Here is a 15965-nt window from a genome sequence, read left to right as displayed (position 1 = left end):
CTATTATTAAATCAATGACTTACATATATTAAACCCAAGAATCATGGGAGAACTTTAATGGATATACCCTTCAAGTCTGTTTCAAGTCTTTGGCTCTTCCAATAAGTAACCTGAATAAACAAAGTAATAAATATCTGCCCCAGGTCTCTCTTTGTATATGGAGCCTTAATTCAGAGAAATATGAGGAGGACAAAAAATATACTTGCACATCTCAATGTATAATAGTACTGTAGCACTATAGCACTGTCGTCCCATTGTTCATGGAGTTGCTCAAGGAGGCACCAATAACGTCTTCATTGTGAGACTTGTTGTTACTGTTTTTGGCATATCAAATATGCCACAGAGGGCTTGCCAGGCTCTGCCGAACAGGCAGGATACTGTCGGTAGCTTGCTTTGTTCTCTGAGAGGGAAGGAGGAATTGAACCCAGTCAGCCGCATGCAAGGCAAATGCCCTACCTGCAACCATGGTTGATAGGTTGAAAATTTTTCTACATTTTAATAAGCAGGATTTTTTTGTTAGTTTTGGTCTTGTGTTTGACCATACAAAGCAATACTCAGGGATTACTTCTAGCTTGGCACTCAGAAATCACACCTGATGATGCTTGGGGGACCATATGGGATGCCGGGATTCAAACCCAGGTTAGTTGCATGCAAGTCAAGTGCCATACTGGCTGTAATATTTCTCCAGTACCCACATTCTTAGATATGTTAACTGAACCTCAAAAGCCTAACTATACTTTTGAATAATTAAGCATAATAAGATGCATCTGCTAATTCAGTGGATACTTCACTGAATAAAACTCAATAATCAACTAATTGATCATATTTAATCAACTACACGCTCTAGTTGATGCACGTAGGAAAAATAGACCAGTAACTTTTAGACAGTTACATCACTCAAAAATAAATAAAGGACCATTTAGGTAAAATGTGAACTCTCAATGTCCCCCAAATAAGTGATGTTCATCAAGCATACAAAATTCAATAAAACTAATCTACCTGTCCTCTTATAAAGTGTCGGTGTTTGTCTCATGCTACATTAAATTTATTTTTAAACACTCAGGGTGTATCTGTTCATTGTAGCTAATCTTTCAGTAAAATGATATTAACTAATAAACAGTATGACAATGATGAGACAGATGCCGCAAGTAAAAAATTTGGAGGCATAGTGATGCAGAAGATAGAAAACTGCTCCAGAATCAGGAGATCTGGCTTCCTTCCCAATCAAGATATTTAACCTGGTTACTCTTTCGCCTCCCTTTCTTCAACCATCTGCTTTGCTCATGAGAATGTAGAGACAATGAGCAAATGTGCCTATAAAAGTGCTTTGAGATAACTAGAAAATGCCTGCAAAAATACAAGGTATTATTGCTCAGATTACAAGGGAGTATCAAGCAGAATTTTGTGTAAACTGTAATTAGAAGAGAGAGTAACAGACAACAGCACAGGCAATATTGAAAATTACAATCTGTCATTTTTGAGACACTTTTCATTCGAGGCAATGATATTAGAGAAATAACAAAAGAGAAATACTTCCAAGTGAGAGGCTGAGCAGAGGCAAGGGCTCTGACTGAAGTGGAAAACTTACAATACTGCATCATTTATTTAACATAGGTTTGGATCAAAAGTCACTAAGAGATGAACCCTGAGAGCTCATAATAAAGCACAGTGATTTAATAGTCTATGCACAACATTAAAAGCAATTTGGGGTTTTACAGTCACAACCATTATTTTGAACATGACAATATTTTTAACTAAAGGCACTAAATCCTTCAAATATCAGTGTCACTTTGGTGAAAGATTATTGTTAATAAGTTCTGCATAGCATTTTCTATAAAATGAACAAAACATTTAATAAAGCCACACTTCATTAGTTAAGCCTCCTCTCTTTCCAATTACCAATACTCCAATCTGCCTACAGTTTTATTTCTTAATTAAAGTCCCTCTGATATATCAGGGTGTCATCAATAAAAATCAAATGTAAATTAATTCTGGCTCCAGATCCCTAGACCCACACACAATTTTTATCAGTCCATATTCTACTTTTGCCATAGAGTTTCTGGGTAGGTTTAATTTAACTAAAGCTTGGGAGGTAATTTCACTCCAGGAAGATACTGCTGGGTGTGCCCAGAGTCCCACAATTTCTATTAACTCTAATGATGCAAACAGCTACACATTCAGACTCTTTCAAGCAATGTCCCTATAGACACCTTTGAGCTATCAGTTCTTAGCAATGAAACTACCCTGAGAATTTTGAGATGAAGGTCTTGTAGAGGTTCAGAAACACTTGAACTTTGTTCTTTCAGGATTTAAGATATTTGGGTAATTCATAATCCATAACCCTCTACAGTTAATTCCTCTACCCACTAAATGTATTAGCACAGGGCAGCTGCATCACCTTCAAGTTACCCCGAGAGTCCATAGTACCTGGCAAACAAAAAACATGTTCTTTGTTGAGGTATCATTGGCTATCTGTGAAAATTAAAAGGGCAAGTTTAATACTTCATTTTTTAAAGAGTAAAGACCAATGGTTTTCTTTGATTGTTTATTTCATTCATAATTTCTCTGACAAATGAATGTGTTTTCCTAATTTAGAGATATTTTAAAGCAAAATTGAGAGAAAGATATTTTATTCTCCACCTGATGTTCCAATATCTTTGGATAAATATAAAGATATGAACTGCTGTGTTGCATGGAAAGGTACATTTAGTTTTATAAGAAAACAAACTAAACTGTCTTCCAAAGAAACAATACAATTTTGTCTTGCATTTTGTGGTATCAGTAATTCCAATCTGGGTCATTCTAACAGGTATGTGGTGTTCCTTCGTTGCTATTTTTGTATGAATTTTTCTGTGATTTATAATATGATCAACTTGTTATATGCTTATTTACTGAGTCTCTGGTAAATTGTCTGTTAATGCCTGATATATTCATAGACTGTGGCATCTTTGTTTGATACTTTATTTTTCATCATAAATTGTTAAGATATTACTATTCGGTTCCAATCTATATTTACCTACTATTTTAAAAGTTTATTATCTTAATCAGAAATAGCATTCTTTCTCAACAAAATTATTTTAAATTTCTATTCTTTTTTGCCTCTTAAGTTCAATATTTTACTTAACTTTTCAATCAAGTCAAGAGTTCAAGACACACTGAGGACCTACCTGGACCTACGTAGGCAAAAGTAACAGATTCAAGAGACAATATTTCAACCACTTTAGAGAAGAATCATAGTTAACTAATTAGCAAAATACAATTTAAGATAAAAAGAGAACAGAGACTATTAAAACAGATGATGATATTTTTTCTTGAGGGGTAAGTAAGTGGAACACTTCCTTCTATTAAAGGGAAAAATCAGAATAATTGGTATCATTAAAGAGATAAAACCTAAATATAGGGCACAATACTTCTGAGGATTAAAATCCAGTATAAGATCTGAAGCCTAAGTTTGAAAATTTATTTTAGCTACAATTTATAGGGGGATCAACTGCTTAAATGAGGAAGAGCACAGGAAAATAGTACAGGGTTTCATGTTCATGCAAGATGCCCTAGGTTTGATATCCATCACCGTATGGTCACACAAGTATTGCCAGGTATAACCTTGGAAATCCCTAAGCACTGACAGAGTGACCCGGTGGTCCTTCTGGACTGGGAAAGTACTGCATTTTCTGGCTCTAGAACTGAACTACTTGCCTGCTTGATAGAGCATTGCCAGGCGTGCCCCCATATGCCCTGAACATTGCTTGGGAGTCTTCATTCTTCCAGACAAAGAAAAATGCCTAAATAAACCATTTCTGCATTGTTCTATAGATTAAAGTATGAGATCACATTGCTGTGTATAGTTTACAAAATGAATGCATTTAAAAAATTCTCTAAGAAGTACCACATGTACTGGCCAGAATGATAGTACAGCAGTAGAGCAAAGAATGAAAGATGGTGCAGGGTAGGGGTGGGGCGGGATCTTTCTCTAACCTTAAGATTATGGCAGGTGTGCAACTAAATGCTGGTCATATTTAGGCACTGTTTAAAAAATAAAGGATTGATTATGTGCATTTATGTCAGATCCTGAGCTCAGAGACAGGAAGTAATCTGAGGAGCATTTCACTGTTCATTTTTGAAATGTAGCAACTGAATTAATATTCTTTGTTTCCTACCTTTGTTCTTATTTAACAAGGATTCGTCGCTAAAGTGGACTTGGGAACTAAAAAAAAATTACTTGATTAGAAAGTAACAAATTAGGTGCCAGAGAAATAGTATGGTGGGGGTGCACTTGCCCTGTATGCAGCCAAACCAGGTTGAATCTCAACATCACATATGGGCCCCTGAGCACTACCAGGAGTAATTCCATAGTGTAGAGCCAAGAGTAAACCCCTGAGCATCAACTGGTGTGGTCCCAAAACTTTTTTAAAAATAGGAGGGGGGGGGAAGAAAGTAACAGATTAGAAAGCTCTCAGTATAAGTCACATCTGCAATATCTAAAAGATATTCAAAAATCAAGCTGGACTGATAATATAGTAGGTAGGGTGCTTGCCTGGCACATGGAAGATAAGGGTTTGATCCCCTGGTTCCTCTTATGATAACTGAGAACAGCTGGGGGTGGTCACCCCCAAAACAAAAGATTTTCAAAAGTTATCACAACTGTAAAGATTATCACTATTTATTTTCCTGTAGGATAAAAAAATTGTGCATTATTTGAAATAAGTTTTTTATTGAAAGGAATATAATAACAAACAAGGCAATGACTGCTTTATATCTTCAAGTTTTTCCAAACTAAGATGCCTGTAGAAAAAAACCCTCAAGATTATATATTTTTCTAAGAAAACTTACTACAGAATACTCCCCCTTATGCTAAATTCCCTAGGCCAGTGTGCCATGTACATCTTCATTACTTTATCTTTTCCTTAAACACTTCAAAATGAACTACATTTAAATGGGATTTCTCCAAACAGTAAAAACACTATTCTTTTTAGTGCTTATGGAAATTTACTTGATCACATATCAAGCACAGTATTAAATTCTTTGCATTTTTAATCTCATTCACCCCAATAACATAAGAAATTGTTCTCCCTATTTTACAAACAAGATACTGAATTAAGAAAACAGTAAAGAAATTCGATAGACATCATAGAACAAATATGGTGGAGGTAGAATTGTAGTTTGCTTCCAGAATGTTAACTCATCAAATTCTGAATGTGACATGTGTCCTCGAATATCTACCATTTTTGCTTTGGTTCTTTGTTAAAGCTTAGCACTCCCTTCCATCAGCATTAAGCCAATAAATGCAATGCTCTCAGTCAAAGGCCACGCTATCAGTGTTGTCAACTTTGCTTGCTTTACAGGTTTGCAAATCAAGAAGATAATAATATGTATATCCTCTCTGGCCTTAAAACCCTTTGTGATTTAGCTTTGAGATAAAATATATACACAAGTGTTAAACATGGTTTTAAGACAAGCTTTAAAGAAATATGAGAGGCATAGAAAATGAAATAAGCTAATGGTGTAGGGTATAAATAGGTAGTAGTTAATATACATATTTTTAAATTTTGAAATATGGGTTGGAGAGAATACAGTAGGTAGGATGATTGATTTGCATAATGCCTATCCAGGTTCAATACCCAGTATCCCAAATGATCCCCCAAGTATTATATGGGATAATTTTTGAATACAGAGCAAGGAGTAATCCCTGAGCATCACCAGATAGCACCACAAAATTAATAGCCTCTTTCACCCCCACAAAAAAAAAGTTGGGGCATATATTCTGTAACTATAGATAGTTTTGGAGATCAGAGGTAAGTAAACGTTTGAATTTCAGAAATAGTTTGGTAAATAGGTTGATGATTATAATTTTACAGGGGAAATTAAAGGACTGAATCACTTTATGGGACTATTTTTTAAATGGAGTTTCCTGAGGCCAGAACAATAGTACAGCATGCAAGGCACTTGCTTTGCACCTGGCCAATCAGGGTTCAACTCCTGGAACCATATGTGATTCCTAAATGCAGAGTCAGGAATAATCTCTGAGCCCTACTGGGTATGACTCCCCCAGATAAAAACAAAACCAAACCATAATAATGGATTCTGCTAAGTGATAATGAAGTAGGGCAGTCAGGGTAATTGGAGGCTAGACGACTGGATTTCAGAGAAGGAGGGAGATAATAAGATACTTTCAATATGTATGTACTGAAATACTACTGAACATTTTGAAAGTCAAAAAATAAAATGGAATTTAAAACAAATAAATTTTATAAGAATAAAAAATAATTAGTATATTTGTAAGCACAAAGAGAATGGACCCCACATGGAATGAGGTTAAAATATGAGAGTTTTTTAAATTGTCTTTAAGAAAATACAATTGCTCACATATATTTAGAAAAAAAATTGGAAAATACAATATTTATAGAAAGTCCCAGATTCAAGAAAAAGAGAGATTAGGGTTAAAATATGAATAAAAGCCTTGGGCATGGTGGAGAGGAAATACATTTCTTTTCTTTTCTTCTTTTTTTAAATTGTATTGAATCACTGTGAGATAGTTACAAGCTTTCATGTTTGGGTTACAATCACACAATGATCAAACACCCATCCCTCCACCAGTGCACATTCCCCACCACTAATATCCCCAGTATACTCCGCCTTTCCCACCCTCCCCCTGCCTCCATGGCAGACAATATTCCCCATATTCTCTCTCTCCTTTTGGGCATTATGGCTTGCAACACAGACCCTGAGAGGTCATCATGTTTGGTCCATTATTGGCACACATCTCCCATCCTGACTGATTCCTCCAGCCATCATTTTCTTAGTGATCCCATCTCTATTCCATCTGCCTTCTCCCCTCCACTCATGAAGCAGGCTCCCAGCTATGGGGCAATCTTTCTGGCCCTTGTATCTACTGTCCTTGGGTGTCAGCCTCATGCGATCTTATTCTAGACTCCACAAATGAGTATAGAATATAGCAGTCCTGCTATATTCTGCTATACTATGAGTATAGCAGTCCTTCTATGTCTATCCCTGTCTTTCAGACTCATTACACTTAGCATGATACTCGAAGAGATCCATTTCTAACTTAGATATAGTAAATAGAAGCGAGCAAATATATACCACAAGTCAAGGGAAAGGGAATTAAGGAGCTAAACTTGTGTACCCTCAATATTCTCAGTAAATTAAAAGTTAGTGATATCTTGCTACTGTAATGGGAGTAGGGATACAGTTGGATTTGAGAAGAATTAAATTAGAGGTAGTAAATGCAGTGAATAAGTAAAATAATTATGTCTTGTAATTTGAGATACCCAATTTGGCTCATTTTTGTTTTAGCTGAATTCTAAGGTAAAGAACTTTCTCCCAGTTGTCCAAGCCTTGGGGGAAGAACCAACATGAGTTTATATAAGCTTTTCATTTAGGTAAACTGTTAATCTATAAAACCAAAATGAAACAATTTTTATTCAGTTAGCCTTTACTTAGTCCTCCTCAAAGACTCCTGCCTAAGTTTCTCCTTGCTAGAACATAAAATCCCACACAAAAGTATATTACTTTTAAATTAAAAATTGTTTGATTATTTACATCTTTAAATTTTTTTCTCTGCCATTTTAATCAGTTTTATTGCCAAGTTTTGTCATCTAAGTTTGAAACCTAGGTTTCTGGTAATCTTTATAATATAATATCATTTGAGATTTACTATGTTCTTTAATAGATTGTTTTACTAGATCCATAAATAGTCTTTGCGTATTTATAAAAATGTCATCTATCTTTGATTCACATAGTGGTATTATATTGATACTAAATTATTTACAGAAGTACCTACTGAAAAGAATTCCATGTAAAGCTATTGAAAATATTTTTAATATTTAGAAAAAGTGAGAAAAAGCATTATAAATAAGAAAATTAGCTTCTTAAGGGATCACCAAGTATAATGAGTTCGGAGGCCATGCGGGGGAAGGGTGATGCGGGCTGAATGTGGTCTAGAGACTGAACACAGTGGCCACTCAACACCTCTATTGCGAACCACAACACCTAATGAGAGAGAGAACAAAAGGAAATGCCCTGCCACAGTGGCAGGGTGGGGTGGGGGGAGATGGGATTGGGGAGGGTAGGAAGGATGTTGGGTGTACCGGTGGTGGAGAATGGGCACTGGTGAAGGGATGGGTTCTCAAACTTTGTATGGGGGAAACATGAGAACAAAAATGTATAAATCTGTAACTGTACCCTCATGGTGATTCACTAATTAAAATAAATAAATTGAAAAAAAATTAGCTTCTTAAACTGGGCCACAGAGATAATACAGTGGGGAAGACACTTGCTTTTTTCATTATCTAATGTGTTAACAATGAAAAGCTGTTTTTTTTTTTTTTTTTTGGTTTTGGAGTCACACCCGGTGATGCACCGGGGTTATTCCTGGCTCATACACTCAGGAATTACTCCTGGCGGAGCTCAGGGGACCATATGGGATGCTGGGATTTCAACCGGGTCGGCCGAGTGCAAGGCAAATGCCCTACCCACTATGCTATTGCTCCAGCCCCTGAAAAGCTGTTTTAAGTCCTCCTTTTCTATGGAAATATACTACATAGTATAGCTGAAGTTATCAATAACTGATGCATGCTTTTACTCTTTGATACATGCTTTAAAATAATATACACACATACATCAAGATCTACTCTATATATTTATACACATAGCTATCTATGATCCTATTAATACTTTAACCATATAGTTTCAAATGGATTAAGGAAAGCAAGTAATGGATTATATAAAAAGACTTGTGATTTATTACCAACGTCTCCCACTTATATGAGATTATGTTACAAAATTGCTTCAGTAGAAAAGATTCCTGTATCTACCCAAACCACATATATATATATATATGATTTTGAAAGCTAAAATAGTGTACTAATTTCATAAATATAATTATCAGGATTTATCCATTTAGATACATGTTTTCTTCTCAATTTTCAGCAAACCAGACTATTTTTAAATCATAAGTGTAAGTATATATTTCTGCTAAGATACTAAATAAAAATAACTTATTTTTAGCCACATTTTAAAATTCTGGCTATATTATAAAATTCTTTGAAATAAAGATTCCCAGACATATAACTGGAATCAATTACTACACATGATATAAACCATTTCAGTAATTATTATCATGGTTATGAGCATATGTGTGTGTGTGTGTATATCACTGTCATCTCGATGCTCATTGAGTTGCTTGAGTGGGCGCCAGTAACGTCTCATCCGTCCCTGTCCATTCAGGGTCAGGGGAATGAAGCTCATTATTGTTATTGTTTTGGGCATATCGAATACACCACAGGTAGCTGGCCAGGCTCTGCCATGTGAGATTCTACTGTACACACACACACACACACACACACACATACATACATAGAGAGAGATCATTTTTTGTTTGTTGCTTTTGGGGTCACATTTGGGTGTACTCAGGACTTACTTCTTGTCCTGTATTTAGGACTCACTCTGAGGTGTTCAGTGAACAATATAGGGTACCATGAATTGAACATGGGTCAGACACATGCGTGGCAAGCACCCTGCCTGCTGTACTACAGCTCCTGCCTTAAAAGAGTGAGATCTATTGTCATGTCCAGATATCACAGCTTAGACATGATAAACATAAAAGTATAATATTTCACACAAAAATAATTGCAAATGTGTTCACATGTCATTCTTCATATAATGGAATGATTTGCCTTAAAAGTATGCTACAAGGTTAACAAGTGAGAATTTGTTTTTAAGGTCTAAGCTTGAGTGCTAGAATACTACACTGAAAGTTAGGTGTTCAATGGTCCAAAGGAAACAGATTTTTAACTAAAGAAGCTTAAAAACTGCCGTGGAGCTCTGGTTTGCTTCAAGAGAAACAACAAAATGCTTTCACAGACAGCTCACACGCTGTTAGATTCTGTAGGAACGCAGCATGTTATCACACTATATTGGGACTTCTAGCTGTTTTGTCCCCTAGCAGTTTCATTAACATAATTGGAATTGGAACTTAATTAGTAATACTCAGTTTCTATTCTTAGTGGTGAAGGGTGTGCTCTTTTCCTTAGAGAACTATTTCACCTAGGAACTTCTTTAGGGAAAAAGAATTGCTTGACAAATATAATAAGAGATTAGATATACTGGTCATTGGTAGCTTTATATGTCAAAGACTTCATCTGGGGTGAACTGCTCATTTTGTCTCTCAAGCTCCTAACACAACGGGGTACACTTTTTGCAATATTTAACCTTTCTAACAAATACCCAGTTCTAATAAGCTTGTGTGCCATCATTCCTCTGCTCTGTTCACCGCATACATCCAAATTGTCAGGAATGGACCTGGTGGTCAAAGAATACCAGTGGACACTGGTGGAGGGATGGGTGTTTGATCATTGTGTGACTGTAAGCCAAACATGAAAACTTGTAACTATCTCACAGTGATTCAATAAAAATAAAAATAAAATTAAAAAAAAAGAATACCACGGGGCCCTGAACATAACACTTTCTGACTCAGAACACCAGGAGGCCTGGACCAATAGCGAGATCAAAGGCCTGAGTATCTCCAAGTGGCCCTCAATTTCTGTCACCAATATACATAGTTGTGGCCCCTAAAATTTTAAATAAATAAATGACAGATCCAAGTGCCTAGCACCCACTGACAGTATAACTGGCTCCAGACCTCACACCTCTCTCTGGCCTCCTACAATGCTGGCTGGAATGACAGTGAAGCTCACCCAGTTCTCCTGGAACTTGACACCTCACTCGGGAGACTCAGCCGGAGAAAAAGGAGAGTTAGTTTGTGGTAGAACTGCAATATCAACGGCTTTTCCACCTTATATTAATTCTTTTTTTTCTATTTTTCTAACCCTGATTCTTTCTCATTAGTGAGTTCTCCATTTTTAGCCTGCCTTTGATTTTTATGCTCCCTTGTGTTTTCTGTGAGTATTTTATCTTGTTTGAGATGGAGAACAAGTTTTTGTTGCTTAGGATCTGCAACTACAGTTACGATTTCTATGTTAAAAGATAGGCATACTACAAAGGAAATGAAGGGGTGGTGCTGGGGCATGAGAGGCAGTAGTTTAAGTTCAGTAGTGTATCCAATACAATAATAAAAATGGATTTGTATTTTTTAACTTCATAATCGGTATGTCAAAGAGACAGTCATACATTTCCAGAATTTCTTAAATTCTAATATCCAGATATAAACTTGTAAAGATGACTTCAACATACAATTAGGGCTGCTCATCACAATTTGCTATACTAAATTACATTTAGTATGTAACACTACATTTAAACTGTAACATTAAATTACAGTCACTTTTGAGCACAGTTAAATGATTTAAAATAACCCTGTATGATATCTAAAAAATAGATTCCTATTTCATACATGCAAATTATTTTACATGTAGAGGTCTTGTCACTCCAACTTGTAGGTAAATTCTGTAGAGAAGTCACTAGTAACTCACCCAGAACAGAAAATATGCCAGGTCAATATGTATATATACATATATAGCATATATATGCATACATATATGTATGTATATATATATATACATATATATACAGAGAGAGAGACAGTTGAAGACCTCCAGAATCCAGCCACAGCCATGCTCAAGGCCACTCTCCACATGTTCAGAGGAGCCTTACGCATAAAGAAATTGGCAGAGGAACCCAGCTGTGCTGGAACCGGGTCCGAGATCTCCAAGGCTGCTCAGATAGGGACTGGGCCTCTTCCACCCAGATCCCCCATTTTCCAGTAGCTAGGCAGTCACACCCAGAAACTGACCCTGGGACCATGTAATGCCATCAATGGCCAACATCCAGAGACTAGAAAAACAAGTTCCTGAAAGTGGAAGCAGCCATGAGTCATCTGATAGCCTAGTTCTCCCTCTTGGAGAACCTGACAAGCTACTGAGAGTCTATTGCCCACTTGGGAAAACCTGGTAAGCTCCCCATGGCATATTCATATCTCAAATACAGTAACAGATATATACATACCTCTCGGAGAGTCAGGCAAGCTACCGAGTATATCCCATCCACATAGCAGAGCCTGGCAAGCTACCTGTGGCATATCCGATATGACAAAAACAGTAATGATAGCCTCATTCTCCTGACCCTGAAAGAGCCTCCAATTGTTGGGAAAGATGAGCAAGAAGAGGCAGCTAAAATCTCAGGGCTGAGTGTAATAGAGACGTTATTGATGCCCGATTGACTAAATCAACAAACAACGGATGACAGTGATAGTGATATATATATATGTGCATATATACATATATAATGATAACATATTATTTATGTAAGTTATATTTATATTAAATATACACCCATATTTAATATAAAAGAATAGTAAAATGTATACTTATATAATTTATATATACCTAAGAAGAACAAAAAATATGGCACAGCACAAGGGAATACAAGAAGCAGCACACTATAATAAGACCCTTCTTAGCAAGCTATTTTTTCACACTGATACTACAGACTATATGCCATGCTGTTAAATAACAGTTTGGTCAGTAGAGTAAGTACAGAGACATCACAAGGAATCATACCTATACAAGGAAATAAAGAGGCCAACATTTTTCAACAAATTAAGTTCTTTGGCTTTTTGCCAAATAAATACAGAATTTCCATAGATTAACAAATAAGGATCATACACCTAAGTTAGTAGATACACCCAGCTTTTCAATCTAAATAATTCCATGTACAATAGCTGAAATAAACTACCAGATAAGGCTATACAAATGCTAAAGTGTAGTTTTTACAGATATTAAACTCCATCTTTCACACTGAATTCATCATACATACATGGCAAAGTCACAGCTTTTATACTTGAGTTTATTCCTCATTTTACTTTTAAAACACTAATATAGTTGAATTTGAGACAGGACAGTTTTAAGTGGTGACTGAGCATATTGATTATAGTCCTCTCAGGAACTACAACCATACAATGCCAATAGCAGCATTAGTCAGTGGCCTCTCTAAGAGCTTTGACACTGAATGTTGGCCCTGGAATGATGTTCATCATCCTCATCAGCTTTCCCATGGTAATGGCGCCATATTTCCTGATTTGGATCAAAGTTCACCATTTTTAATTTTTACCTGCCCACTCCATCAGTCTCTACTTCCTTCCTCTCTGAGAGGAATTTTCCAACAAAGGTAGGTCTTTTTTCTTTCCAGGAAGGAGAAAGTCATTTGCAGGAAGATTTTCTTAAATTCAATGATTAGGCAACCCTTTTCATAAGCCCCATGGCAAATTTGTACACAACTGATATCCCACTGCTTGAAAATATGACCTGGATGAAAGGTGATGATTATAGTTTGTTTAATATAGTGGGCTGGAGTATTAATACAGCAGGTAGGGGACCTGTCTTGCACATGGCTGATTCATATGGTATCTTGAGGCTCTGAGCAAGAACCAGGAGTAAGCCCTGAAAACTGCCACATGGAGCTGCAAAAGAAAACAAAACAGTAGATATGACTTTTGGAAGCCATGCAATGCTTTATCCAGCTGTATGTCCATACACATGAAAATACAAAAGGGTTTCCTTGACTCATAAAACCAGCATCGTCCTTCTGATTAAAAACAATGATAATGTTTTGTGGTTCCAGTCCTGGTTTTTGATCTCCTTCAACATGGAATGTTATCTTCTGGTCATCATCCATGCCTTTGTCCCTATGAACTTCTAGAATCTTCTCTTGGACTACCTTCCATTGAAGCTTTTACGTTTCTCCTTGGGACTGTTCTGTTCCCCACTGCAGTGGCATTCTATGCTCACATACTGAATCGCTGGTGGATTCTGATTAACATCCCAGGACCTTGGAAATTATAGCAGCATTCCACCACATCTATCTTTCTACTTCTGCTTTCACATGTGTCACAAATCACTTTCTTTTGTCCAGTTAACTGTATTGCTTTATCATTGCACCATTATATAATCTTCTAAGATTACAGAGAGTTGAAGCACGATTTTATCTCTCCTTTTCCCCTGCATCCTATCTCTTCCAAAAAAATATATCAAAGATGGCCACGAAGGAGCGGAAACCACCAAATCCACCACAAACTGTCTTCTCTAGTTGCCTCTTCTAATCTTCGTCATGATAGCTCCCTTTCCTTGCATCATAGAGCACTTTATAAGTTTGGTAAATATAACTTCTCTCCTTCATTTGGATTCTTATCAGGATTGTAGTTCAAGGGCAATTTCCTATATGCCTTATCTAATTCTTCGTGGGTGGCACAAAGCGTGACACACCAAACATCATCATAAGTGGTTTTTGTTTGTTTGTTTGTTTACCAGTTCCTACAGCCAGTGAGTGGGCCAAGGCCAGTGTGGAGGAGAAGGAAAGAGCATGCTGCTATGCACAGCACTGAAGCCACAGCAAACAGCATCTCTTTCCAGCATTCTGGAAAGTGCTGAGTAAGTATTTTGTTTTATTTTTTTTCATTCTCATCATTGTCATGAAAGAGATAGACTCCTTATTATCTCTCTCTTTTTTCTTTTTGGGTCACACCTGGTGATGTTCAGTGTTATTCCTGGCTCTGCATTCAGGGATGCTGGGAATCGAACCAGAATTGGCCGCATGAAAGGCAAACACCCTACCTGCTGAACTATCACTCCAGTCCCTCCTCATTCTCTTAAGATTTCTAATTGCAAGGATTAGATATAGTTGTTATCTATCAGCTTCCTATCTTCTCAAAATTCTCTACCTCTTTATTTAAGGGAAAGTACGTTCCAGCCGCATTTCTGCATAAGTTGTTAGTTTTCTTGTATCCACACCTGTTTCTATAAAACATGTACATCTTTTTTGTTTATTTAACATATGACAGATTTTTTTCACTTCTCAATTTCAATTTACACCATTCTATTCATTGAAATCCCTGCTCAGAATTCAGTTTCTGGGAAGATCTCTTTTATTAACCTCATTGACTGATCATTCTTTCACAACGAATTCAATTTGACACTTACATATGTCATTTGCATTGCATTTTCACTTATTTTAGTTTTGAGAATAGTTTTAGACATGTTTATGTTATGACTTTTTCATTAAATTTCAAGCTTTCAAAAAGGTAGGGTGAAGAAAATAACTTTCTTAAAAATCGGTACATATCTATTGCAAAATTTAAATGTAGTCAGTGGAGATTGATGCCATTTAATGACTACCTTAGTTACTTAAGTGGGAGCTAAATATTATAAGGAAGTTCATAGATGACTTGAACAACTGTAATCGTAATTAACTGATATCTTGGAAGATTGTAATACATGTAATTTTTATGTATACATTCACTTTTTACCATTCAAATGTTCAAACTAAGAAAGACTGATGTATAAAATTAATGCTTACTTATTGCAGAATGCTAGCTTGTCAAGTCACAATGACTCAGACCAAAACAAGATACAAGACTTTTCCAGCACCGTGTACATCAATGTTTCATTACTAATTGCACAGGAATATTTCACTCTCTTAGCACCTCTAACAGTTTGAAAAAGGAAGATTCTTCGCCCCAGAGAAAGCTGCAATGTTTTTGTTCCAGGTTTTCCCTGGGTACCCTTTCTTCCTTTGAGAATTCCCTGTAGAGATTGATCCTTTGAGGATCGATAGGACTGTTGTCTTGGTTGCATGGTCAAACCACATATTTTCCATCCTTTAGCTGTGTTAAGACAACACTCAGGGGATCTGATTCCTCAAGGTCTCCTTTCCTTAGAATTACTTTAGTCCTGTGTATTATAGATTTCACAGAGTCCCTCTGAGTGTATTAAGTTCTTTTCTGCAATATCATTTATCAAGTACTATATAACCAAGGCAAACAGAACCTTTATAGCATATCTTCAGTGCACTAAAAATGTTGAGCTATACTGAAATTCAATTCGGATAATTAAATTTCCACTTCCAATTTTAGCTTTTCAACCTCTGAAATTATGGGCATTCTGTAAATCAAAATTACCTTAAACATAAAAATGATCATTAAGTGTATGCCGTCTATACTA

General features: G+C 36.3%; 1 protein-coding gene and 1 pseudogene across 3 annotated transcripts in view; both read right to left on the bottom strand.

Moving 5' to 3' along the window:
• PARD3B (par-3 family cell polarity regulator beta) overlaps positions 1-15965 on the bottom strand; it is a 1223953-nt gene that overhangs the window by 773038 nt on the left and 434950 nt on the right. The window lies entirely within an intron of this gene.
• LOC129399598 (dnaJ homolog subfamily A member 1-like) lies at positions 12944-14245 on the bottom strand (annotated as a pseudogene).

The sequence above is a fragment of the Sorex araneus genome, chromosome X (assembly GCF_027595985.1).
Source record: "Sorex araneus isolate mSorAra2 chromosome X, mSorAra2.pri, whole genome shotgun sequence".
Taxonomy (NCBI): Eukaryota; Metazoa; Chordata; class Mammalia; order Eulipotyphla; family Soricidae; genus Sorex; species Sorex araneus.
Note: the sequence above shows the minus strand (reverse complement) of the source record. Positions and strands in the feature narration are given on the sequence as shown.